This window comes from Sciurus carolinensis, chromosome 14 (genome assembly GCF_902686445.1).
Source record: "Sciurus carolinensis chromosome 14, mSciCar1.2, whole genome shotgun sequence".
NCBI classification, from domain to species: Eukaryota; Metazoa; Chordata; class Mammalia; order Rodentia; family Sciuridae; genus Sciurus; species Sciurus carolinensis.
Window position 1 is genome coordinate 32798751 of NC_062226.1, and position 25760 is coordinate 32824510.

The window sequence follows — 25760 nt, forward strand, 5'->3', positions numbered from 1 at the left end:
TAGGCCATCGTCTCTGCTGACCCCTGTTATCTGGTTCCTAAATGCGAGGTCCAGGAGAGGAAGAAGTTTGTCTTTTGGGGTTCAGTACTCCAGGTGGTACCTATCAAAGCAACTGGCACATGGTAGGCAATCCATAAATGTTTATTGGATTGATTGTTGATTGATTGATGAGCTCTTGAGAGACCCTGATTTTAGGGACCTGGCTGAGGAGTTTGTACTGTCTTCTTAAGAAAAGATTGAAGAGTCTTTGCCAGTTTTAACAATATTCAAGACTGTTGATTGACAGCTCCTATCTGCAGTCTGCAATTCTCAGAATGGAGACATTTTGAGACAACTGACAGCCGCTTGCTCGGATCACTGTTTACTCCTCTCAGAAGAGCTCTGTATGATGCACATCGCACATTGAGTTGGATGTGTTGTGATGCACCAGACTCCTGCCAACAAAAACACACCGAAATAAAATAACCAGTTCTGCAAAGGCCCAGGGATGACACTCCAGGGACCCCCTTGGAAACACAAGGACCTGACACAGCTGTACAGGGGGCAAGATTGAGGACTTACCATGTGCTGGATGTAGAAAAGCATAGAGGCCAAGGTGTGGTTAAATGAATGGCCAGAGAGTTAAAAGGCCTGACCAGAGGGAGTAGGTGGAGCCAGATAAAAAGATGACTCTGTTCTCATTCATTCTGCATTGCCATAATAAAATATCTGACACTTGGCTTTTATAAAGTAAAGAGGTCTGCCTGACTCACAGTTTTGGTGGCTAGAGGGTTCACACAGTGTGGCATTGCTGTCCCAGCAAAAGCCCCTGACTGTGTCACAACATGGCAGCAAAATGGAAAGGATATTGGCCACATGCAGAAGGGGCAGGCATCTGGGGTGGTCTCACCTTAAAACGACCTACTCTCTTGAGAATTAACTCTGTGAGACCAGCATTAATCCCTTCCAAGGGCGGTGCCCCTGAACTGACTATCCGTCACCAGACTCCACCTCTGCAAGTTTTCCCACCCAAACAGGGCCACACTGGGGACCAAGCTTCCAGCGCAGGAAACTCCAGAGGACACCCTCAAGCCATATCCCAACCGCGGCTCTCTCATTTGGGGGCATTTGGTGAGCTAAGGTGCAGGGCTGGCCATGAGCAGGATGTGCCCCTGAATTTCGAAGCACTCAGCTGAAGAAGGATGTTTCTTCGGAGACGGGGGGCTAGATACGCAGGTCTGGACTCTGGACAGAGTTGAGATCCAGCCTGGAGAGCTGGCATCCTCTGGGCCATGGAAAAACACTGAAGGTCTTCAGGAGTGTGTTCTCACAGTTCATCTGCAATAAGGTTAAGAAACGGAAAGAAGGAGCACAGAGATGTGAATGGAGAAAAGAGGGGTGAATGGTGTGTGGAGGAATCAGTGGTGAATCCTGAGAGCACTGGGCAGCCACCAAAGGGGTTTGAGCACAGAGTGATCTCAGTTCTTTCCAGAGAGTTGTCGCAGAGGAATGTCGAGAGCAAGGAGAATGCTGGGACTAGGGTTTCTCAGAACGTCTCTTACACATGGAGTCACACGGCTTGATGCAATGGCCTCCATGTCCACCTCCACACCACACTGAGGGCCATCAAGTTGACACCACATGTTTATTAGTCAAATCACCCCACCCAGAGACAACCTTCTCCAGGAAGCCTTCCCTAAGGTCCCCACCAGGAAAAGACCCTTCCAACTCGCAGCCCTGGCACCTCTACACATGCTTCTCTCTAGTTGCTATGAGGACCTTTCATCTTAGCACCCGACTGCCTGCGTTTGGATCATGCCCCTCCCACTCACTAGCTCAAATGAATCAGAGCCTTTTGAGCACAAAGGCGGGGACTTAATTCATTGTCGCATCTTCCACAGTGAGTAGTGAAGTGCATTCACTTAGTATGTGATCAATGAATATGTGTGAAATGATTGCATGGATCCACCGTTGACCCGCCATGTTTGTGGGTTCCACATTCAAGGACGTGACTAATCAGGGATAGTAAACGTGCATGATGTACTTCGTCCTACAACTGTTGAGTTTACTGAATGTGTGGACATTTTTCCTCATCTTTATTTCCTAAATAATACACTATAATAACTCAGAATAATAACTATTTTAACATAGCATTTCACCATGAGGTGCTATAAACAAGCTAGAGGTGATTTAAAATATGAGGGAAGATGCATGTAGTCATTATACAAATACCTACTATTTTATATAAGGGACTTGAGCATTTGCAGATTTTGGTATTTATGGGGGTTCCTGGAACCAATCTCCCAGTCCTTAGGACAACTATAGTCCTTAACATAGAATTGAACTGTGGTCATGTAGACAAGATATTATTTGTATACAAGGATACTTTGATTTTAAAAGGGAAAAACAAACTCTGTGGGTAATGACAGGATTCTAAGATTTTGAGTAAACCTGAAGTATGTTTTCAGAACCTGACTCTGTGCTTTTATTTTGTCTTCTGCAAAATAAGGAAGCTAGTTTGAATGGTTTTGAAGGTCCTATGTAGTCCCAAAGTTCCTTTGTTGTTGAGAATCACTAGATTCTCAAGAGTCTTGTTTTTTAGTGACTATCCCATGAGGAATTTCCTAGAAAAATGAGTGGAAGAATTTTTTTAATTGAAAAAATACTTCCCAAGGACACTGAGTACCAGGACATAGAGAAGATCTTATCGAACATACCACGGGCTCCAGGTCGAGTTGGAGCAGAGAAATTCTGTGGGAAGCACGTAGGGTGGCCACACCTACCCGGAAGACACAAAGCACTTGACAACATGAATCAAGCCTGCTCAGAATCCCCCAGGGAAATAGAGCAATGAGAAGCACCCATGAAATGCATCCAAGTTGAGTGGGGAGCCTTCGACCCTGACGAATCTGTGGTTTGGCACATTGGGCTGTATCACCATGAGCTCTTTTGGGATCCAGCTGAGGTGAAGACTCTGTGGCTCCTAAATATGCCTTGAGGCCATGGCAATGGGTGCTCCAGACCAGATGGCCCATCTCCTCGGTCTCTCTCAGATCCCTCTCCAGGTCTTGGCACCGTTTCCCGTGTGTGGCTATCAATTGTGTCACTGGATGGTAAAGTCTTCAGAGACTGTTTATTTGTCTCAGGACACCCTAGCACTGAGCAAGTGCTCAATAAATATTTGTTGAATGAATGAATGTTGGGCAAGCCTTCAAATCTGGCCTTGGGGAATGGTAATGGGAAAGAGAAGGGGTCCTAGGTCTTCTCATCTCCAGGTCCTGTGGGGGTGACCCACTGAAGATTCACTTTCAGGTTAAAACAAGGTTTGTGGGCTAATTATCAGACAAAGGCGGAGCAACCAACATGTGCTCTACCTTCTTCTGTCTTGCCCTCTCCATCAGCCTGGGTTCAGAGTAGAGACCTGAGGACAAGGATCCTGTAGCTCTAACATGGGTTCAGTATGGGGGTCTGTCCCTCTCTCAGATGGTGCTGGTGATAACAGGTCTCTGGCTTCCGGGGATAACAAAAGCCACGTGGCAGCCACGGCTGATTCCTGTTGGGGTTCTGCCTCTCCCACACAAGCCCCACAGCATGTGATCTCCCCCGAAAGAGCCCTGTACTGGGTTCTGGGTGGGGAGAGGGAAGCTAGAGTCCCCCTCAACAGATGTCACTGTAATTAGATAACTCATTATATCAAGGAATAAGGAAAGGAGATTGACATGGATACAAATGTGAACATATTGATAGCTTTGCTGCATGTGAGTTTGTGCAATCTTGGAAACTGATTTCCTGGCCAAGACTCAAGGGATGAGTCAGCGGTTGGAGCCTGGGGAGATTTTCCACAATGAAATTCTAGTCCCAGTAAAGTATCCTAAGAGCTTTCCACCCCATGAGACCATTCCCAGGGTGGCCGCGGCTGGAAGCCAGTGTGGGTGAGCGCCTGGCGCGGGGGAGGTCCAGCAGGGAGCCAGGGCCTGGGGTGAAGACGGCAGGGGCAGCAGGAACACGCAGGGCAAGGCAGGATGCGTGGGCAGCGGCTGCCGTTCCGGAGCACCCGTGCACCACGGACACTCCAGCCTGCCCTGGAGTCACGGGAGCCAACAGATGACAGGAAGGGGTTCTGCCATCCGAGTTAGGGGAGGTGGCCCCTGGTCCCCTGGCTGGGACGAAGTGTCCAGGTGTTCCCGTGTGACCCTGCTCATTGTGTGGGAGCACCCTTCATCCTGGGCGCCTCTTCCTGCGGCAGCACATGAGCATTGGACAACGGATCCTCTCCAGCTGAGATGTTCTAAACGTGGACCTGCCAAGAAAACGAAGAAAAGGGAGCGAGGGAATGGATATGGAGCCCCGGGCAGCTCCTCAGCCGAGCACTTCACATCTGTCACTTTCCCGCGACCTCCTGAGATAGACCTTTCGATGATGACTTAAATAATCCCTGTGTCTTCCCAAGTCTTGCAGCCAGCGGGCCCTTCCCCTGTGGTCTCCCAGGTGAGCTTCACTGAGCACTCTTCTCCTTCAGGGAAGCTTAGGGGAGTGGAGGATGTGAACCAGGAGGGCCACGCCTGCAGGAGTTCCTAATGCCCACTGCTGGGTTGGATGCTGTGGCTTGGTTCCCCCAAAGTTCCACATGTAAAACTTGGTCTCCAGAGTGGCAATATTAGGAGGTGCTGTGGACACTTAAGAGGTGGGACCTAGTGGGAGATCCTTTAGTCATCAGGAACATGCCCTCAAAGGGAATTGTAGGCCCCCATCTCTTCTCAATCTCTCTCTTCTTCCTCCTGGCTTGAGATATAAATGGATATGTGCTTCTACCATTGCCATTGCCATCTAACTTGCTCATCAAAGGCAAAAACAACAGACTGCCCAACCTTAGATTTAAACCTCTAAACTATGAGCTAAATAAACCTTTTTTTCTTTATAAGTAAACCGTGTCAGTTATTTTGTTATAGTGATAGAATGCTGACCAATACACCAGCTTCTCCCCTCTGTGTTCCCTCAACCAGGCTTTTCATCCAGACCTCTGATTCTTTCTCTCTATCCGCTGCATTCAGCCCCCAAGGAATGACTTCTTTTATTTTACAGAGAAAATAGGATCAACTGAGAGGGAACACTCTCCTGTGTCTTAGAAAAGATGTTTCACCTCCTCCCTAAGGTCTTCTGTGGCTGGAATCCATCTCACCCTTGAAGAATCATGGACTCTCCTTGATTGAATTTCTTGAAACTCTCCTCTCCTCTCCTCCACCTGATCCGGCCCCACTAGACTTTCCTCCGAGCAATTACAATAGCCTCCATCCCTCTCCCCATTGCTCTTTCTGCCAAGGCTCTCTTCCCCTTTCCCACCGATACATACACCTTCTCCTGAACCTGCAAAAGGCCCCTCTGACTCCTGACCTTGGCATTCATGGTTCTTGATAGCAGTCCTGGAGAAAATCCTGTTTGAGAACTTGGAGACCATAAGCAAATACCACCATCCCCTGAGGCTGAAGCAGGCAGACTTTGAACAGAAAGCTGACCGCTGCCCTCTGCAGCTTGTGTTCAGCAGTCCCTACTGTGCTTCAGATGTTCAAGTGGGACAGGCCTTTATCCATTTGTTTCCAAGAATTGATGGTTGCTTTTACCTGGACAGACCAGGCCCGGGTAATAGATTACTCTCAATAAAAGGTAGGTCTCTGCCTAGTCAGCCCCACAAAAGAAAAGAACAGGTGAGCATCCCCGGAGGCAGCCTGAGGCACTGACCCCTACTCCTGATGCTGCCGCTCTTCCTCCTGCTGACAGGAAGGCCACTGGCCGGAAGCAGGTGGCAGAAGGACCACACAGAGTCAGCCTGTCTCTACCCTCCGCTGGCGTCACTGGCACCAAACCTGCTTGTGGGGGACAAGCAGTGACCCCTCCCCACCTAGATACCCACCTTCTTTCCATTTGGTCTTGAGGACCAAACGAGAGGCTGCATTAGAACCCTCTGGCCTAGGCTTTGCTCAGACCTTGTGAGTCTGTGTGAATCCCACTTGGCGGGCCTGTTTGGGGCTGCAACTCCAGGACGATTAAGTTAGTCCTGGATCACAGTCGCGCTGACCTGCCCTTCTTTCTCCAGCTTCCCACCTACTCATTACATTCCAAGTCTCCCCATACATGCTTTTCTCCCTTCTGTTTCTCTTTGTGCCAAATCCAAGGATGCAGCAAGGACACTTTAAAATTCCATCTCTCCAGGGAGCCCTCTGGGCTCTGCCTAGCCCGTCCCTCCCCCAGTCCTGCACTGTCCTGTTAGTAGGCCCTACTTCCTATGACAGGTAGTGCTATGCTTGCCTAGTCTCCAATCCTGTTCCAGGACGTTTTCCAGGAAACAGACCAGCCTGAGTCATGGAGCGCATGCCCTGGGTCCAGCACTATTGCTGACTGAACCCGACTTGCTGTGAAGGGCTATTTTGTTTCCAGGCACATTGATTATCTTCTCAAATTTAACCTTTTGATACCCTTGGTATATCATGCCTTTTTTCAGATGTTGAAACTGAGGCTCAGAGGGTTGAAATGACATGCCTGGGATCGCTTAGTCGGCAAGTGGCAGAGGAGGGATTCCAGCTATCTTTGCAGGCTCTTGTCGTAAGCAGAGGGCTGGGGGGGTCTGGGTGCTAGATGGCTTAGGTGAGCACAAACTGCTTTCCCCAACACAATGCGCATCTCATATGCCTTTGGAAACTCTTCAGGTAGCTCTTGGAAGAAGGAAGTCAAGGAGAGCCACACAGCTCCAGAGCATGGGGAATCAAGAGTTTGGTTTTCCTGTGTCGACCCTTCTCCCGCTCAGGGAGTTTGGTTGACGAGCTTGGGAAGAGGGAGGGGGAAGAAGAGAACTTTCAGGTGGGGAAATGACACAGCTACCGAAGTGCAGGCAGCTTTGGGGACATGCACGGGTTTTGTCTATGTAGAAGACCCCAGTAAAACCGTAGAGATTGCCCTTGATTTCTGAAGGCAGACTTGTCCACACAACCTAACGAGGTGGGTCTGGAGGTCACCCAGTGTATCTAGGCTCTCTGCCACTTAGTCTTAGCCACATCCCCTCTTGTGAGCAGAGCAGGTGTTGCCATCTCTACTTCACGGGAAGAGGATTAGTGAGCCTCAAACACGTGTCTGTCTGCTCGGGTTGCTATGACAAAATGCCACAGACTGGGCGGCTTAGACAACTGACATTTATTTTTTCACAGTTCTGAAAGCTAAAAGTCCCAGACCAGGGTCTGGCAGGGTCAGTTTCTGGTGAGGGCTCTCTTCCTGACTTATGACAGCCACCTTCTCCCTGTGTCCTCACATGACAGGAAGACAGAAATCAGGAGCCCTTTGGTGGCTCTTCTTCTAAGGACACTAATCTATGAGAGTCCCACCCTGTGTCCTCATTTAATTTAATCTTTTCTATTTTGAAATGCTGAGGGTCAGTGTATGAATCTTGGTGGACACCATTCAGACCTTGGCAAAACACGAATCTCCTAACCCCAGGCAGAGTCCTATCTCAGGGCCTTCTTGCCTCTGCCTGTCCTCCTGCAGGTCAGACCTCCTTATGTGAAGTCTGTCTGTCCCAGGTCTGTGTGAGGAGCTGAGATGCACCCCTGTGCTTTGGGACCCTCTTCCTTCTCTACCCACTCATGGCAGTTCCCCACTGGTCCTGAGTCCTGGGACTGGTGCTTAACTAAGGGTCCTGGCCATCTGGATGGCACTAGAATGAGATAGAAATGAGGCTTCCCATTCCCCATACAAACCAGCTCCATCAAAGGTGAGCTGCAGTTACAGAAATAAGAATACTGTTTAGGGTGCAGTATCTGGGTTTGTTATACTAGTTAAACCAAGTCTAGTGATCTCTGTTCAGTTCTGACCCTCATGTTTATCACCACTCACATTGACCAGGTGACCAGGGGAGTGGGAAATAATAACTAGTGACAGTTGGTTAAAGGAACAGTGAATGTGGCAGAGGAAGTGAGGGAGGAAGCCCTCCCCATGGGCCTGGGCTGGGGAGGCAGGAAGGGGAGAAAGTTCTAGCAAAAGTGACCGTGCTTCGTAAGAAGACCCTTCCTGAGGCCCAGCACTTCCCACAGACGGAGTGACAGTGGTGATCTCCCCGTGCCTGGGTGTGTCCAAGCAGAGGCAGGATGGGCACACAGCCAGTCGCTTCTTATGAACTGTACCTCACGGGTTTTCAACACGAGGATACAATCTGCCGTCTGATTTTGCATCTTCAATCCATTATTCAAAGAAACAGCACAGTCAGGACCTTTTTAAAACATCCAAGAGTCCAAGGTAGCCAGTTGTAAATGTCCCAGAAACCAAAGAAACCCACGTGAAGACAATTTCCCGGCAATACACATCGCTCCTATTTTAAGCCTTCTTACATCCTTAAACAGAGACTGTCATTTCTGGCTCCAGCTTCAGAAACGATCACATACCCTTAGGGCTTGTAACCCACACTTGAGAAATCATTAGCACCGACACCTAGCACCAGCTGAAAGCGTTTCCATATCACACTTGAATCGACCAAACCAGCAAATATTTATGGCGCACCTTGCCTGTGCAAGGAGGACCGGGGTGGTAAGATTTGGTCTCTGCCATCAAAGCAGCAAAAAGAGGGTGGAGGGAGGAGGGCAGGTTTGTGGAAAGCGTGGTGGCTGCGTCCCCTCTTCCAGCACCTTTCCAAATCATTGCAGTCTTTCCTTTGCAGTTATTTCTTTGACACTGCAGCCATCCCACTGGGCTTCGGGCTCCCCAGCCACCGTCTGGCTGGTTGGGTCAGACACGGTGCCCACACTCACAAAACCTCAGTCTCCCTCCCCACCTGGTCGTGCGTTGGCTGTAACTTTGGACAAGTTGTTTCACTGCTCAGAACTGCTCTTTTACGGCTCCGTGAATTCGCTTCTGAAAGTTGAATAATATAAGTACTGATTATTGTGTGAATTTAAATAGATAACATATGTAAAGCATTTAGCAGTGCGGCCTGAAACATGAATGCTTAATAAATATTTGTTGCTGTTAATACTACTATTAATAATAATATAGTGGGGCTACTTTTATGAAGGAGCTAGTTTCCAAAGTAAGCTCGTAAGGCAAAAACCATCCATAATCAATATGAAGCTCCAATCCCATCTTACGTGCCCCTGGAAGTACATGTGCCCCCTCCCCATCCCCTCACACAGGATCGGCCCACTGAGTAATGGCTGGTATTTAATGAGTGCCAATTGCATGGCAGGCACTGTTCAAAGCCTCTACGTGCATTAACTCTTTTCATCTCATTTCATATCAACTCCATATGTAAGTACTAGGGCTTTATCCATCTCAAAGGTTAGAAAACCGAGGCACAGAAAGGTCAAGTAACTTTCCCAGATCATGCAGGGCCTTGAATTTAGATAGCCAGTCAGGCTCCAAAATACACACCTTCAGCCACGGGGTCTACTGCCTCTTCTTCAGGAACCAGGGTGTGACTGTATCCTAATCCTAATTGCAGCATGCCCTACCATCTGGACAAATCCTGGGGCACACCGGTGTCTGGTCCACTGTCTGAGGAATGAGAGAATCCTCAGGTTTCTCGTTGGAGGAGCTCCTGCCTTTCCACAGAGCCCACGTCTCCATACACGCGTGGACAGGAGGGGAAATGGGGCTGGGGAGAGGCCACCACAGGATGTCCCTATTTCAGGAGTTTCTTTGCAGCTCTCAGCTGACATTGGCCTATGTCTCCAACCTCAACCCTCCGAGAGCCAGCTCACTCCTGGCCACACGACCCCCAATAAGACCTCTTCATGCCATGCATCTTGCCTCACCTTTGGAGTCCCATGCATGTCACGTCTAGGCACTGGGACGAGGGTGTAAAGGGTCCAGGAAAGGGGTGTACAGCCTTCCACATGCTTTGGAGGAGCTCCAGGAGAGTGGGGGAAGTACAGAGAGGGATTCCCGAGAGCCCACGAGTTCTCTCCAGGGTTTTTAAGCAACATGTTTTTATTTCAATGACAATGTGATTAAATTTAGGATTTGTATATTCCAGGGGTTAAAGCTGCTGCCTCTGGCCTGAAAGACCCTGAATACAAATCTTGACACCCACTTGGCAAAGTGTGTCCTTGTAACCAGGTTCCTGGACAAGGCAAGAAGTTAAATGTGGCAAAGGAGCGTCCCTGCTGACCTTGGCAACCGGAGCAGGTTCGGCTTGTATTTACAGTTCAGGCCAAGGCTTCCTGAGGGAGGTGACCCTTGTGCCGGCACAAGTCACCAGGCTGATGTGTACGCAACCGCCACTCTTGTTTGTGTGGTGCCTTCTGGTCGACCTGTGTTCTGTATGCACTTGATCCTGATGGAAACCACACAGGAAGTAACCGTGTGTGTATATCTGTGCACAGCCCATCCTCACTATTCACAGATTTGCAAATTCACCTACTCGTTAGGATTTGTCACCCCAACTTCAGTACTCATAGCACGTTTGAAGTCATTTGCAGACAGGGACAGAACAGTGAAATTTTTGAGTCACCCAAGGCACACATTCCCAGCTGAGGTCAAACCAGGTGACAGTGCCAGCCTGAACTTTTTCCTCAGCCGCACACCATTGACAAGTATCCCTGTGTGGTCCATTGAGTATCACATTTTTCACATTTGGGGGCTTTCTTGTGATGATTTCACTGTTTAAATGGTCCCCAAGCATGGTGTTGAAGTCAACTCCAGGAGCCTGTGGTGGGCCTCATGGGGAAAACGCATGCATTCGATAAGCTTCGTCCAGGCGTGAGTTACTGGTGCTATGGGCTGGGCGCCCTGTCTGTGAGTCAGCAGCCTTTAAACAGGAAGACACATAAAACAAGACTGTGTTTTATGATGAACAAAAATGGGACCAGAGGCTGGAGCCTCACCCTGTATTTCCTCTAGGAAAAATCGTTCTGCATTTGCCCAGGCAGGCTTGCCAGGGACTGCACGGAACCACAACGACCGCCGATAATGAGAACACAGTAAGGAAAGCGAATACCTGATATAGATGAATCAAGGAATCCATTGCTCAGAGAGGTTAGAGAATTTGCCCACATGGCCACTAACATACATCTGAGTGTCAGGGTTGGCGCTTGAACCAGGTCAGACTGAGTCCCTGCTCTATCCACTACTGGCCCTACCTCTCAGGATTCATGGCCAAATGATGAGCACGATTGTCCTGCGTGGTGTTCGGGTGAGGGGAACCTGCTCCAGGTGTTTTGAAGTCTCCTTGGCGAATCCTGTTCTTGGTCCCCTCCCATGGGGGCCCCTCCCCACCCCCTTTCATGGTTGCTTGCTTGCATATTATCTGGAACCACTTTGCCATTGCATTGAAGATCCTTTGGAGCACACAGGCCTGCAGGTACCTCTCACGGCCAAGTGCAAACTTTTCTAAGGAAGAACCCAGGAAAGATCAGGCCAGTCAGCCTGAGAAGCAATGCAGAAGGGTTGGGGAAAATTCCCCTATATTATTCTTCCTGATGATTTAAACTCCAGAAGAAGGCAGGTGGAAAGAAGAAATAAGGGACATTTGAACTCTCCTGGACCAGGACCCCTGAACAGCCTTCACAGATCCTTGAGACGGTCATTCTCCCCACTGAGGAACACTGGCCCTTCCTAAGCTTTTCCAAACAACCAGTGCTGTTCTGTGAGAACGTAGCTCCAACACATCCTGTTCCCAGGGCCTGCCATGCTTAGAGCAACGTGCTGCTTGACGTGGTTGACAGGCCTGGCAGAGGAGAGGCAGGATGGAGGAGGAGGAGAGGGGTCGCGAGTGTCTGCGAGGTGGCATTCATACTCAGTATTTCCTTTCCTTTCGAGGATGGTGCGCCATCAGTATTCTTGATATAAATAACAGAACCCACCTTAGCGGAAAGAGAGTTTGTGGAAGAATTGTGGGTGATTCACAGAATCTCCAGGGCAGACAAAGCGTCCCACTCAAAGGGGAAAAGTGCTCAGACCAGGCAGTTAGATGACGCCATGGAAGATCCCAGGGGCAACACTCCGGGGCACCGATCAGCCACCCGAACACAAGGACCTCAGGCTCTGACACCCCCAACACTTGCACTGCTCTTGGGGCCACAGGGGGGGTTCTGAGCAGCCCCCGATCTGCTCGACTTCTGAACTAAATTCATCCATGGGTGCGTTCAATTGGTGGCGCTCAGGTCACGTGACTGCATGGTTAAAAACAGCAGAAATGGACTCCTTCACATTTCTGGAGGCCAGAAATTCAACTGAGACCCCCTTCCCTCCAGAGGCTGTAGGGACAGTCCATTCCTTGCCTTTTCCAGATTCTGCTTTGGTTTGCTTTGGTTTGTAGCCACATTGTCCCTCTCGCTGCCTCCCTGGTCACATTGTCCCCTCTCTGTGCTGAATTTCCCTCTGCCTCACTCTTCTGAGGACATGGTCATTGGATTTAGGACCCACCAGATAATGCTCAAGATCTCCAAACTACACATCTTTTTCCAAATAAGATAACACAGTGTTACGCTGGGGACCATATCAGCGTATGGCACATATTTGGGGGGCAGGCCACCCTTCAACTCACTGGATCTGACTACAGATTCAAATGATCTGTGGACCTATGTATACAAGGAGAGTTGCCAAAGCCCGCCCAGACCAACCCGAGACCATCAGGACTGCTGCTGCTGTTGTGTTGCTGGAAGCGTATGGAACACGGTGCTTCTTAGCAGGCCCGAGGACAGTGATTATCCAGTCAGCTTTTCTCACAGGTGAGAATGGAGGCCCAGAGATTCCAGATCCCTCGCAAGTCACACAGCACTAACTTCGAGCTCAGCCTTCGGGCCCTGGCAGGCATTCCTCAACCCCTCCAGCTGTGTGCGATTCCCCTAGTCTCCTCCCAGGCTTCAGGAGAACCCAGACAGTGGGTCAGCATCTTCCCTGACTTGCCCTCAGCTAGGTTCCTTATGGTCTTTCTTGAATGCAAGACAATGTCTCCTCTCAAACCTGATGGATCCCCAAACAGGGGCCAGATCAACTTGCTAATCTGCTGTGTGACCTCAAGGAAATCACTGAACCTCTCTTGTTCTAGTCTCCCCACCTTTAATGTGAAGGATTCAGCTAGTGTGCTCTGAGATGACGTTCAGCACGAAATTGCTATGATTTGGTAATTCCAACCATCTGAGAATGTTTAATTTGGCCCTGGGCCACCCCAGGATGTTTGATAAAATCTGATCATTTGGACAAGTCCCAGGAAAGGAATAGATCAGAGCCTGGGCTGGGTGTTGGGAGCCCACCTGTTGGGAGAGTATGTGTGTATGTGACGAGGGAGGGGGAGGGGCTGGCTGCTGCAATGGTAGAGACGGAACTAAAAGGAATTAATTCAGCTCATCTCAAACATGGAAACTGAGCCTCAGAGAAGAAACTGATTAGTCCACGTTCACCCAACTAGTGAAAGGCAGAAATTAATTCAGATTTAACTTTTCTGACTTCTTTCTTAGGTTCTTTCCCCTACCCTAAAAATGACAAATAGATTTCCTCTTATGTGCTCTGACCAATTGGTAACGACTGCCTTGGGCACTGTCTTCTGGAAGGTCCCCAAGCCTTCCCAGGCTCAGTAGAAGAGTGCTGTGATTGATTAGCAATGCCTGTCATGACCATGGGAAGGAAGAGCAGTAGCCCAGTTTTCACCATCCCTGACATATCAGGTTCACGATGAGTCAAAATTGCCAGTGAAGAACTTGTATCTCATTCTTTTTAAAGAATTAAGTGATGAAAGGAAAGTAGAAAAAACTACCTAACTAATTCTGCAGAAGATTCTTGAAAGTGCCTAACCCAAAATTCAGGAACGGTAGTCAATGTATACTTCCAGAGCCAGTTCACACCTTTGGGCAATGCTGGCTGAGTGAGGCTGGGAACAAATAGTACTGCAAGCTGTGAAAAGCGTGTGTGGAACCAGGGTGCGAGGTGAGGGAGAAAAGTCCCCAGAGACGCAGAACGAGACAGCAATGGAGGCCGAGACACTTGTACAATGTACACCCAGAAGTTTTTGTGGTATTTTGTTGCTGTTGGTTTTGCTTTAACTATAATATCACTGCCTAGAAACACTGAAATTGGTTTATAAGAATAAAGGTCAGTTGCAAAGTCATTTGTCAGAATTATATGTAAAAACTATGTGAATTGGCCAATCTCCCCATGCCTTCATTTAAATATAGTTAATAATAGTAATAGTTATTTCACTCAGTCCTCATTACAATCTTCTGAGATATCTTTTTTGCACATAAGGTAACTGAGGGCTGAGGGATTTGTCCAACATCACACCATTAATAGGTGGCAGAACTGGAATTGGAATCAAACTCATGATTTTGACATTTCCCTCTAATTAAAAGCTGGACCCAACCTGAGGCATATTTAAGAATTCATGGAAGTTACTAGAAGTGAGGTATAGGCCTTACCAGAACTGAACCTGAAGTCCCAACCCCTCTTAAGACGAAAACAAATCCAGAAACTTCCTCTTGTTTTTGTTTATTAGATGCCAAATCACCAAACTTCTCTGCCTCTCTGGGAAAACTAAAGGACCTGCCACTCCAGAGGAAGCTCGTGGGGTCTGCCTACAGCCGTTTCCCATCCTCCCCGAGTCCCCAACCTGAGCAGTCCAGGTTAAAGGGTATCAGCACTGCCACACATTCCTCTTTTTCCCAAATTAATCAAGAAGTAGGAATTTCTGACAAATGCCATCTGCTGATTTTTTCAGAGAGACAAGTTTTGGTGGTGTGACCAGCAGGTGCCTCAGCTTTTTCTAGCATGCAGTACCAAAACAGTCGCCATGGCAACCCTCAGAGGGCAGCCTTCCAAAGAGATGCATTGTGAGCACGGAAACTCTAGAGCACTTTCAAGCAAGAGGGAAGGAAGCTAGAGTTGGGTTTCCAAAGAGGGTGAGAAGGAGCTTCTCCCCACATGCCCAGGCTGGACCCCACCTACACCATGCCCTCCCCTGTCCCAGGGCTGGTGCTCCCGGAAAGAGAGGAGACTTGAGGATTCCCAGCCATACCGGGCAGAACAGGCAACTCCCACATTTCTTGCTGGGCTCATGTAGCGTGGAGAGGGATAATAGAGGTGTGGCGCTAAGTGGGGTCCTTTCAGTCCCTTGCTGAGAGAATGACCTTGAGCAATGACTGCAGTCTTTCTGAGTCTCATCTTCTCATGAGTGAAACAGGGTGGTGAATTTTCCCCAGGGAACATCACAGATATGATACGATGCTCGTGAAAGTTGTTGAAAAGGTGCTCAGTAAACAGCACCCAGCAAAAGAACAGAGATTTGGGCGTCAGGAAGCCTGGGTTCCTCACCAGACTCTGCTGCTTTTGACTCTTCTGACCTTGGACAAGTCATAGAACTTGCCAGACCTGTGTCTCCTCACCTTGCAGGGATGCTCTGGGCCCGCCTCGCAGTGTGGTTGGGTCAGTTAATGGGGTGCAATGCATGACCAGAGGCACCAACTGCCACTCTCCTTCTTCGCCACTTTTCTTGGGCCTCCTGAGACTTCTCAACCCTGAGCTGCAGGGATTCCACACTGCCTATGGTGTTAGAAGCAGACACAAACTCGAGATTAAACAGTCGAGGATTTTACTAGGGGAAACACCTGTGATTGAATAGAGGAGAGACCTGGCAGGACCAGGAGAGAGTCACTGCATGATGCGAGTCACACGTGTGGGTGTGGGAGGGAGTGGGGGAGGCCATGGAAGCTCCTGGACTGCCTGCAGTTTGGGCAGGTCCCTCAAGGCCCTCAGGGGCTCCTCCAGCCAGTCACCTGTCCCACGAGTTCCCTATCTCTTAGAAGCAGGCCTGCCTTAGGATCCCTGCAACCCTCAGTTGCTGATTGTCTGGGAGCAACCAATAGAAGTGTGGCCTTGACACAAATATGGGTGCAGGCAGCAGGGCCTCCTGTCTGCAAGACATCTTCTCACAGTCACCTCACCACCCCATCCTGACACCTTTCCCACGGACATCCACCTCGGGGACTTGGCCGCAAGTCCACAACTCTACTTCAGAAGCTTGTACTCCACACCCAGAGCCTTTACCTGGGACACACAGGGACTCGGGTTCGGTGATATCTCATACTCCAGCTCTCAGACAAGCAAGGTTAGATTAGATGCCGGGTCCCATCTCTGCCCGCATTTGAACGCTCTCTCGTAAAAGTATGTATGCTGTGTCAGCGTGAGGTGAATGGATTTATTTGCCTATGTTGGTGAACATTACACTTACATGTACATGTGTTGTGAGGTTATATGATGATGCCATTAGTGCGATGCTAAATGTCTTAAACGAGTATCTTGACTGTCTTCGAGGTGGATGAGTAGGTAGCTGTGTAGGTATGAGCATCTTTTCAGTATGCCACTCATATAATAAAAGGCAGAGCCCAAGGTTTGAACCAGGAATATTCTCCCTCAAAATCTGAAATCCTGCCATCCGTACATGGTGGCACACCCCTGTGATCCCAGTGACTTGGGAGGCTGAGGCAGGAGGATTAGAAGTTCAAGGCCATCCTCAGTCATTGCAAGGTCCTAGGGAACTTAACGAGACTCTGTCTCAAAATTTTTTAAAAAATTTTATTATTTAAAAGGGCTGGGGATGTGACTCAGTGGTTGAGTGCCCCTGAGTTCAATCCCTTGTACAAAAAAAAAACAAACCCTGAACTCTCACCCTCCTTCTCACTCCCCACCCCACCTACTCATAACCATTTGTTGCATGAAACCACATATGTGTGCATATAAACAAAAGATTAAGGCAGAGGAGGGAAATCTACATGGAGAAGTATAGATACAATTCTCTTAGTGTATGTTATCTAGAAAAATAAATTGTATCCTATTCATCAGAACTTCTGTATAATAGACTACAACACAAACTCTGGAGGTTCTAAGCAACATGAGGCTCTGATTATTCTAGTATAATCCTACAAGAGATCTCTTTTCTTGTCCTTTCCCCAAATCTTTGCTTCCCTGGCAAGTTCTTCAGCCTGCCTGGCAGAGGTTGTTTTATCCTGGTTGGAAGGTGTTTTTAAAAATCTACCCCAAGACTTCAGTTTTCTGAATCAGTTATCTTTGCTTGTTTCCTGGCAGCATGAAATACTAGTCTGTAGAAATAGATTTAGAATCAATCTCAATGACTATTTATGAAGCACAGGTACTGTGCTTAAAATTCTCGTAAATGATCACGTTTGATTTTGGTTTTCATCAAAGTGATCCCCATTTTGTCAATGAAGAACTGAGACTCCGAGAGGTTAGGAGATTTGTCCGAGTTTACTCTATTAGCAAGCAGACAGAGCAGGGCCTGGAGCTGGACTCTGCAACACCTAAACCTGGCTCCTTCCACTGTATTCACATTCTCTAGACAGAAGATACCATGTCCCCAGATGCTTGCTTTCTAGGCTGTCCATCAGTTCTGCTGGATCCTGGGAGCCTGCAGGACCAGCCAAGCCCAGGACAGGGTTGCTCAGGGCCAGGGCAGGTAGACTTACCTGGAAAAGCACCAGCCTGGCTATCGGCATATCCACTTTCTTCCATTTCCTCTCACAGCCTCCTTCCTTGGCTCACAATGAGAGTCCAGCTTCTGCCAGTCCTGACTGCCATTCAAACCTTTTTTTCTTTTCAAGAATTTAAGGAAGAAAACCATGGCGTGCTCACAAGGGACCAGGTAATCAGAAGCGTCTGGAGATTTTGAGCTGTTAACCTAGAGAGGTTGCAAAAGTACTTTCTAGGACATCCTCAGGGGCCCGAATGGCAGGTGGAGTCCACAGAACCGGCAGAACCGGCATTTGGGCAGGTGCCCGGAGCTTGGCCAGAGTGGCACTGGAGAGTGGGAGAGGGCTGCCACGGTGGCGCTCGTGTTTGGAGAGCCTGGTGCAGTGGGTGAGATGCGCTCAACCCCACATTCTCAGTCCTCACAGCGACCCTTCTCTGCTGAGGAAACTGTTCAGAGGTAAAGCAACTTGCCCAATGGAGGCAGCTGAGAAGAGGCAGTGCGGAGACTTCCGCCCAGTTCAGACTCCATGCCAGGATCTCAGGGGTGGGTGTGTCCAGGTGGTCCTCAGAGCTGTATCAGGGCCACAGAAGGGTCCGTGGAAAATAGCAGAGGAGCCTGAACACAGATAGGGACATCTATGAATGGTAAGGAAGTTTTTGTTGTAGCAATGCCATAGGCTGAGGGGATTTAAATAAAAGAAACTTACTTCTCACTGTTCTGGAAGCTGGGAAGTCCACCATCAGGGTCCAGCTTGGTCAGGTTCTGGTGAGAGCCCTCTTCCTGGTTTGCTGTCTTCTTGCCAAGTCCTCACAGAGTGGAGGACAGAGAAGACAAGCTCGCTCCTGTCTCTTCTTATGAGGACACTAATTCTGAGGGCTCCTCCTATGTCACATAGTTAGTTCCCAAAGGCCTCATCCTCAAAAACCATCACAGCAGGGACCAGATAAGAATCTTAGGAAGAGGTGCACGTTTAATCCATGGCAGAAGTAGAGTCCCAAAGGACCATTTCATTTAAGGTAATAAGCCAGGCACCAGGGGAGGAACTGAGACATGGCCTGAACAAGGCCATGGAAACACTGCCCTGAGACAGCTAGAGTCCATCAGGGAGTCTCTTGATTCATTTTCCACAAAAGTGACTCAGGGGTGAAAATAAAGGTGATTGTGGGAAGATCTGGGAAGGTTTCTCAGAAGAGGTGGGCAACCTTTTCAGGTCTTGAAGGGTGGGTAGGATTTTGATGTGCAGCCCCAAGGTGAGGCATTGAGCCTGAGCATGTAGCATGGTCCCTGCAGCCAGTCGCTCCTGTCCAGCACCTGTGGGGACATAGCATAGGGCAGGTAGGAGGAGATGAAGCTGGGAAAGCAGGTGGAGGTCAGATCAGGGCCTCAGTAGCCATGGATTTTGTCCTATAGGCAAAGGGGAGCTGTCACCAGCATTTGGAGTAGGACCCTGCGTCCTGCAGTTTAGAAAGGTAGTGTGCAGGGCAGTTTGGATGATGCCGGAGCGGGGCTGGAGGGGCAGATTTGGTCTTGAGTGTGGGGTAGGTGAAAGGTGAGGGCAGCAAGAGCTAAATCAGCAAGGCGTTCACCAGAGGGCTCGAGGAGGCAGCCCCTGAGCCTGAGCCTGAGCCACGGTCAGCCGCGTCTGGGAGGAAGTTCACAGTGCGCTTGGGGGAGCCAGTTTGCCTTAGATCCAATGGACAAGTCCAAGGCTAAGAACGAGCCAGGCAGCAGGAACAGGGCAAGCAAAGGGGCTCAGTGGGAGCAAGGGTCAGAGTGGGGACAGAGCTGGCTGGAGGGCATTGGTGGAAGTGGGAAAGGCCTGGTGAGTGCAAGAGTGTGTGTGCGTGGTTGTGTGTTGGCTAACGTGTGATCATGTGGCATGTGCAAAGCACAGGCTGAGTAGGGAAAAGGCCTGGCCTGGGATCGAGAGTGACAGATCCTGAGGACAACCAGGGCCCCTGAAGCACTGGATGGGAGACACACAGCCAGGAGCCAGTATAGCCCCCACACGCGCAGTCAGCCCTTTCCATCACTGTCAAGAGAAGAGAGAGAGAACAAGTGCCACCATTTTGTTCCAGTGGCCACGTTTTATTCTGGAGGCCTGTGCCCTCAGCAACCTCCAGCTGTCCAACTCAGGAGCCCGCCCACGCCCCCCATGCCCACCTAGCACCTGAGGCTGGAGAGATTTAACAAAAAACCAAATTTCTTTCTGGCACTTTCCACAAGTTTAGGGATTTTGTCCCTGTACTCAGGGCAGAGGAAACTGGCTTGTCTGTGGCCTGATCTTTCTGGGGACTCCTAGGAGAACTTCCTCGGGGTCCAGGAGCAGCAACCCACCGCACGCGGACCCACAGCCTGGTGACACCCAGAGGAAGGCAAGCTGCGCTTCCAAGACAGTCGCCCAGATCCTTTCCAGCCCGGCGACTCCTTCCTGCCTTTCTTCCTTCCCAGGTTGGCCCGAGTTTCCTGCCCAGCAGATCTCTGAGAGCATTTCACAGTGGTCGGCCGCCGCTTCCCCACATGGGGCCCGGGCTGGCTGACCCCTGGCCTGCGGGGGGTACTGTACCCAGGCCAGTCTGCTGCCCCCTCAGCGGCCCTGCCCTGCCCTCCCTCTGCTGGCTGCTGACGCACGCATCCTATAATAAGCCTCTGTTACTTGGAGCTGGGGCGGCTCCGTAGTAAGCCGAAACCGCTACTATATTTACACCCTTTCCACATTTAGACAAAGGCTATTTTTAACAGAAGGTCTATTTGTGGGGGTTGCCCACGTCACACTCTGTTCACATGCATCTCACCATCCTCAGTCTGTTATTCTGATTTCGTACTTGTACAGGGTCTCTCTCCTCCTCTCTTCGCGTCCCTCCTTCTCTCCATTGTTTCTTTCATTTTTCTGTCTTCCCTACTCCAATTTCCTTCCTTTCTTTTCCCCAAAGGAAATCAGATTGAGGGCTTTGGCAGGCTGGGTTGCCAGAGCCCTTCTGGGAACACCCGGGTGCCTGTCCTCACCGAGCGGCAGCCAGGGTCTACGCGCTAGACCCGGGGCTGTTTTCCGTGCCTGATGGGGGATCAGGCACAGACCCCAACTCCTGCTGACAGGAAGGGCCTGTTCTGCCCGCAAGCTTGGCCTGAGCAGGATGCTGGGGTGCTCCCGCCAGGCCTGTACCACGCATTCGAGTTCTTGTGCTTGTGTGCGTGAGTGTTCAGGGGACGGGACGGTGGCAGCAAGGTCACAGGAAAATAAGCAGGCAGGGTAGTATTCATCAAGAACCCTTTTTCAGCTTAAATGTTAATTTTATTGGATTTGCCTAAGATGACAGAGTTTTCCTTTGTTTTGATTGACTTCATCCCTTACCCTGGTTGCATGATCCACTTACAGGAAGGGAGGACATCAATGGAGTTAGTGGGCCAGCTGTGGTCAAGTGCTGTCGGGCACTGTGGAGACCTGGACCCCAGCAATGGTGCCAAGGGGTGGTCCTGCATGCACCCAGGTTCCAAGTGGGGAGATTGAGGCCCACAGAAGCCAGTGACTAGACTAAGGTCACTTAGCTGGTAAGTGGCTGTGCAGGGACTGATTGCCTGGCTACCCACTGCATGCTGGTCCCAAATTTTATACCTTCCCCCTTTCCCCTGCTCAGCTCTCTAAAGACAAAGCGGTCTGCACCAACGCCGTCCCTGCTATTCTCTCGCCGCCTTCTGCTCCTTTCCTTGCTCCCACCTCAGCCGGAAGGGACCTCTCCCACCTCAGACACCCATCAGCACTCCCACGACCTACTTCCTGAGCAGTGACTGACCTGAGATGCAGTCACATGGGGATCCAGGGAGCACTCCAGAAAAGCTGAAGTGTCCCAGAGAAGCTCCTTGGGGTCCAAGCCTGTTTTATTCCTCCAACAATCCATCCCGCTGGACGGTGGCTTCAGAGTAAAATATTTTTATTTCGTTTCTTACAGCAAAGGGTGTGCAGATGTGTACCTGCATCCGACTGTCATAAAAACAGAGTGCAGGGCCCATGTTGGGACTTCCTAACCTCCTTAGCCCCACTTCCAGAGGTGTCCGAAACCTGGAAACCAAATGCCCCCTGGGTGCCATAACGTAGACTTTTAAATTGCTGACTGGGCTCAGACACTTCCTGGAGACGCCGATATCAGAATACTGTCTACCTGGTGTCCTAGAGCCTAGAGCCTAGCAGCAGTGACATTGCTTACATTTAATTTTAATTTTTTCGTCCCTCATATGGAGACTCCTGCCAACTTGCTGCTCTCCCACCACAGTTCGCGAGAGTGAAATGAGAGAATGTCAGCGAGAGCTGCTGGGGACGCTGTGACAAGGCCGTGAGGGAGGGCTCAGGAAGGGTGAGCCACACAGACAAGGTCACACAGCAAGGAAGTGGTTAAAGTACAGATAGTCCTGACTCCCTTAGCAATGCTGGGCCAAGTTCAGCCCAGAAATGGGGACACAGATTTGGGATAAGGACCATGGCTCTCCCCAGCTGACCCTCCCTGCACCTTTGTCCCAATAGCTTCTCAGGCTTCTCAGCAGTGTGGGTGTCCTGCCTCGGCCAGAGCCGAAATCCCAGAGCAGTGAGAGGAGCCGGTGTCATGAGGCCTCTGGTTTCAGGATATACTCTGGAAAGGTGAGAAGGAAGCTTGTCTTCCCGTGGATCTGGGCCAGACCTGGGTCGGGGGGGCTCCCCCTCCAGGAGCTGGGATGTTCCCCAGGTGCCTGGGCATCCCCAGGTCAGTAGGGCCGCCAGGACTTTTCCAAAACATTTGCTTCTATCAGAAAATAAATCCTTCAGCCTTTTGCATGGACCAGATGTTTTGTCCATACAGACAACAGCTGCCCCCAAATCCAACCTGGAAAGGCCTTGTGCTACCCGGGCTTAGGGGCCAGTTTGCAGAAAAGGAATTGAAGTCCCATGTAACTGCCTCTTGGAGGACTTGATGAGAAGACCTCCAGGACCTTGACCTCCACACCTTGACCCCATGTTTCCCACCAGCGCCACCCACCTCTCCACTCCAACCCATGTCAAAAGCCCAGCTATTCTCAAGGCCAGGTTCAGACACCACTCTCCGTGTGAAACCTTCCCTGGTCCTCTTCCCAGCCAGGAACAATCCAGCCCCCTTCTCTGGATTCTCAGTGCTCTTTGGGAACACTGAGCCCTCCAGGCTGCTGTGTGCTGGAGACACCCTGAGTGAAGGACCCCTGCACTCAGCCCACAGCCAAGGAGAGGCAGGGTTGGCCCGTGGGATGGGCTTCAGGCTTAGGGCTCCCCTCTTCTCCTGGGGGTGCAGCAGTGTCTCTGGGCTGCAGGGACAGAGACAGTGCAGAAGATGCTGAGTCACCCCAAGACGAAGCCAGTTGCTTCAGAAGGTCCCTCCCAGACCTGAGATTCAAGTCTTTAAAATCACTGACATCCCACATTTATAAGCCCAGTGGCCACTCTGGTGACCAGGAATTTGGCAAATGATTCCAAAACAATGTGGCAAGCCCCACCCCCACATTTTCCACATCTGTGCACGCTGTGAGCAATTAGATGACCCCAGGTACCCTAAGTGGGGAGGACTGACCCACTGGCACTAAATTCTCCTGACCTGGAGTCCTCCCCCATGGGAGACAGAGCCAGGCTTCGCTCCCCTCTCGTCCCACAATGCACCTTCCTCTCGTCCATTCCACCTGACCAAAGCTGAAATGTGCTCTGCCTGCAGCCCACGGCTGTCTGATCGAAGGAACTTTCTGTCCCACAACTGTCGAAAGTACACCCCAGAGTCCTTGTTGCACGTCAAACGTCATTATGGAATTCTTCCCCCCGAAGACAAAATCACGAGGCTGGGAGAGACTGTGGAGCCCCTCATTCACCTGAGCAGATCCACAAGTCTCCAGAGTCTCTGCCAGACCCTCCCTGTGGAGAGAGGGCTCCTGGCCCTCCTCACCTCGCCCCCTTGGCCCCCATGAACTTCTTAGCTGTCAGAAAGCGCCCTCCTCTCAGGCTGCTTCTGACTTCCCATGGGGTCCTCTCCTCAGTCCTGGCTTTTTCAGTGACAGCACAGAAGAGGAGAGTCTTGCTGGAAGGTGGCATGCAGAGGTACAGGAAGGCATGAGAGGGGTGTAGCAAGAGTGCGATCAGAGGTGTGAGAAACTTCTAAGAGAATTGCCAAGGACGTGCCGATCTAAAGGGGCTTGCACACTTAGAATTTCCCATGATGCTCTCTAAAGTGCTGTTTAAGAGGTCACCCCTCAGCTCTCGGGGAAATGTGTCCATCCCAAATAAAGTACTCTCCCAGCTGCAGGACACCAGGGCATCGTGTTACCTATTGTGCAGACAAGAAGGGAGGGAGGGGACCCAAACTGTGTCACAGGGAACAGTTGGGTTTGGGTGTTAAAGGAGATGCCTCTGAGAATCTTTCTGGGAAAAGAGAATTGGATTTAGGATTAAAAAAAAAAAGTAAGCCATCAGAGTAGCCAAAAGAAGTGAGAGGTCCTTGTCACCACAGTGTCCTAGCAAATGGGTGGGTGGGGCGGGAGGACAGTTGCAGCAATTCAAACACCAGTAAGAAACTGAACTTGATAGATTTTACTCCTGAGGGTCCCTGAGTTTTCTTTCAGCGTGTGCACATCACCACCACCACCCCCAACACACACACACACACACACACACACACACACACACACGGGAGCACCGGTGTAGTAAGCTTTAGTCATCCTGAGATTCTCCCATCACCAACTTGGTTGTCAGCAAGAAATAAAAGCCTTTTCTCTCTCCTTGGGAGGAGTGGAGCAGATTGCCTGGATCCGCCTCGCACTGCCCTGGCTCTGGTCTCAGCACCAAACGCGTTCCTTCTGCGCAGTCTGTTCCCGTTTTGACAATGCAGAGGGGAGAGCTGGAGACAGCACAGCCAAGAGTACTGGGAGCGGCAGGGCGGGGCTCCGCCTTGGACAGGAGGGATCACATTTGCATTTGCTTGGAAGGGAGCAGAAAGTTTGCCTGGGCTGGGCGCCTCCCCTCAAGCCTCTTTCAAAGAGGAAAGCTGCTTACCTCAGTCACTCCTGGGCTTTCTCAAGGCAGAGGCTAAAAGAGGTTTTCATGGTAGGAATCCCCTCATAACTCTATAATATCCTGGAAATTAAAATAATAGTTTAGTCTTTCTCTGCATAAGAGATGAGATTATTCTCTGCTGCCTGAGGAAGTTGTACTGGACCCTTGGCCTTAAGACCCAGAATATTATAGTCGTTGTTCCAGGGATTGAACCCAGGGATGCTTACCCACTAAGCCACATCCCCAGTCCTTTTTTATACTTTATTTCGATACTGGGGCTCACTAAGTTTCTTGGGTCTCGCTAAGTTGCTGAGGCCAGCTTTGAACTTGCGATCCTCCTGCATCAGCCTTCTGAGCCGCTGGGCTCACAGGCATGAGCCACCACGGTTTTTGACTAGAACAATATACATCCTGGACCAGCCAGTACCAATTCATTAAGCGATAATCACTCATCAGGACTGACTGGGCATCTGTTCCGTGCAGAGCCATGTACCAGAGTCTGGTACTTGCCCTCAAAAATGTCTAGTCCAGTGGGAGGGAGTGTCACAAGCAAAACCTTAAAGCCCATGCAGTCGGGGCTCCAGAAGTATGCAGCAAGCTTACCAGAACCCAGGAGCATCAGAGTGGCATTTTCAAGGAAGGGCTGCTTAGGATAAATTTTCAAGGATAAGCAGAATTTTTCGAAGCTAGAATGGGGGAAGTGGGGGCCTGTGTATGAAAAGGTGTGGGGAAGATAAGGCTTGGTTTATTTAAAAGACTGTGAGTACTTTGATGTGACCAGAGCTACCAAGCAGGCAGTAAAGTGCAAAGAATGAGTCTAAATGAATGGTTTTAACCAGGGGTTATTTTGTTCCCTGGGGATACTTTATTGTCACAAAGGAGGGTGCAATGGTATGGGCAGTGGCAGAGCTATTGGCATCTGCTGGGTAGAAGCCAGGAATGCTGCTAAACATCTAAGCAGCCCCTCTAAGAAAGAAAGCTCTGGTCCCTGGTATCAGCGGTGCTGAGAGAGAGAAACCCTGAGCACCTTAGAACTTTGACAGGATCCCTGGCCTCACCCACTAGAGCCACATCATAAAGCACGGGGTTCTTGGTGTTTTCTGCAGATCACATTAAGAGGGCACCCAGGAGGGAACTAGGGGAGCCATAGTTTTCATGCCCTGAGGCTCCTCTTCCCCTGGTTCAGCCAGCTCTCCAGCTTTATCTTCTGTACACACTTGAAAAGCCCACAGCCAATATCTTCCTCCCAATTGTCAATAAAGATATTAAACACAAAAATTTGAGGGACAAACGATG

The 25760-nt window shown here is 50.1% G+C and overlaps 1 long non-coding RNA gene across 1 annotated transcript; it reads right to left on the bottom strand.

The window, feature by feature from the left end:
- Nucleotides 1–3780: 3780 nt before the first annotated feature.
- Nucleotides 3781–18702, bottom strand: LOC124964988 (uncharacterized). The gene is made up of 3 exons (XR_007105052.1): nucleotides 18138–18702; nucleotides 17427–18046; nucleotides 3781–4279 (listed from the first exon to the last, which is right to left on the bottom strand). It is a non-coding gene; the product is annotated as an uncharacterized LOC124964988 (long non-coding RNA).
- Between the last annotated feature and the right edge of the window lie 7058 nt (nucleotides 18703–25760).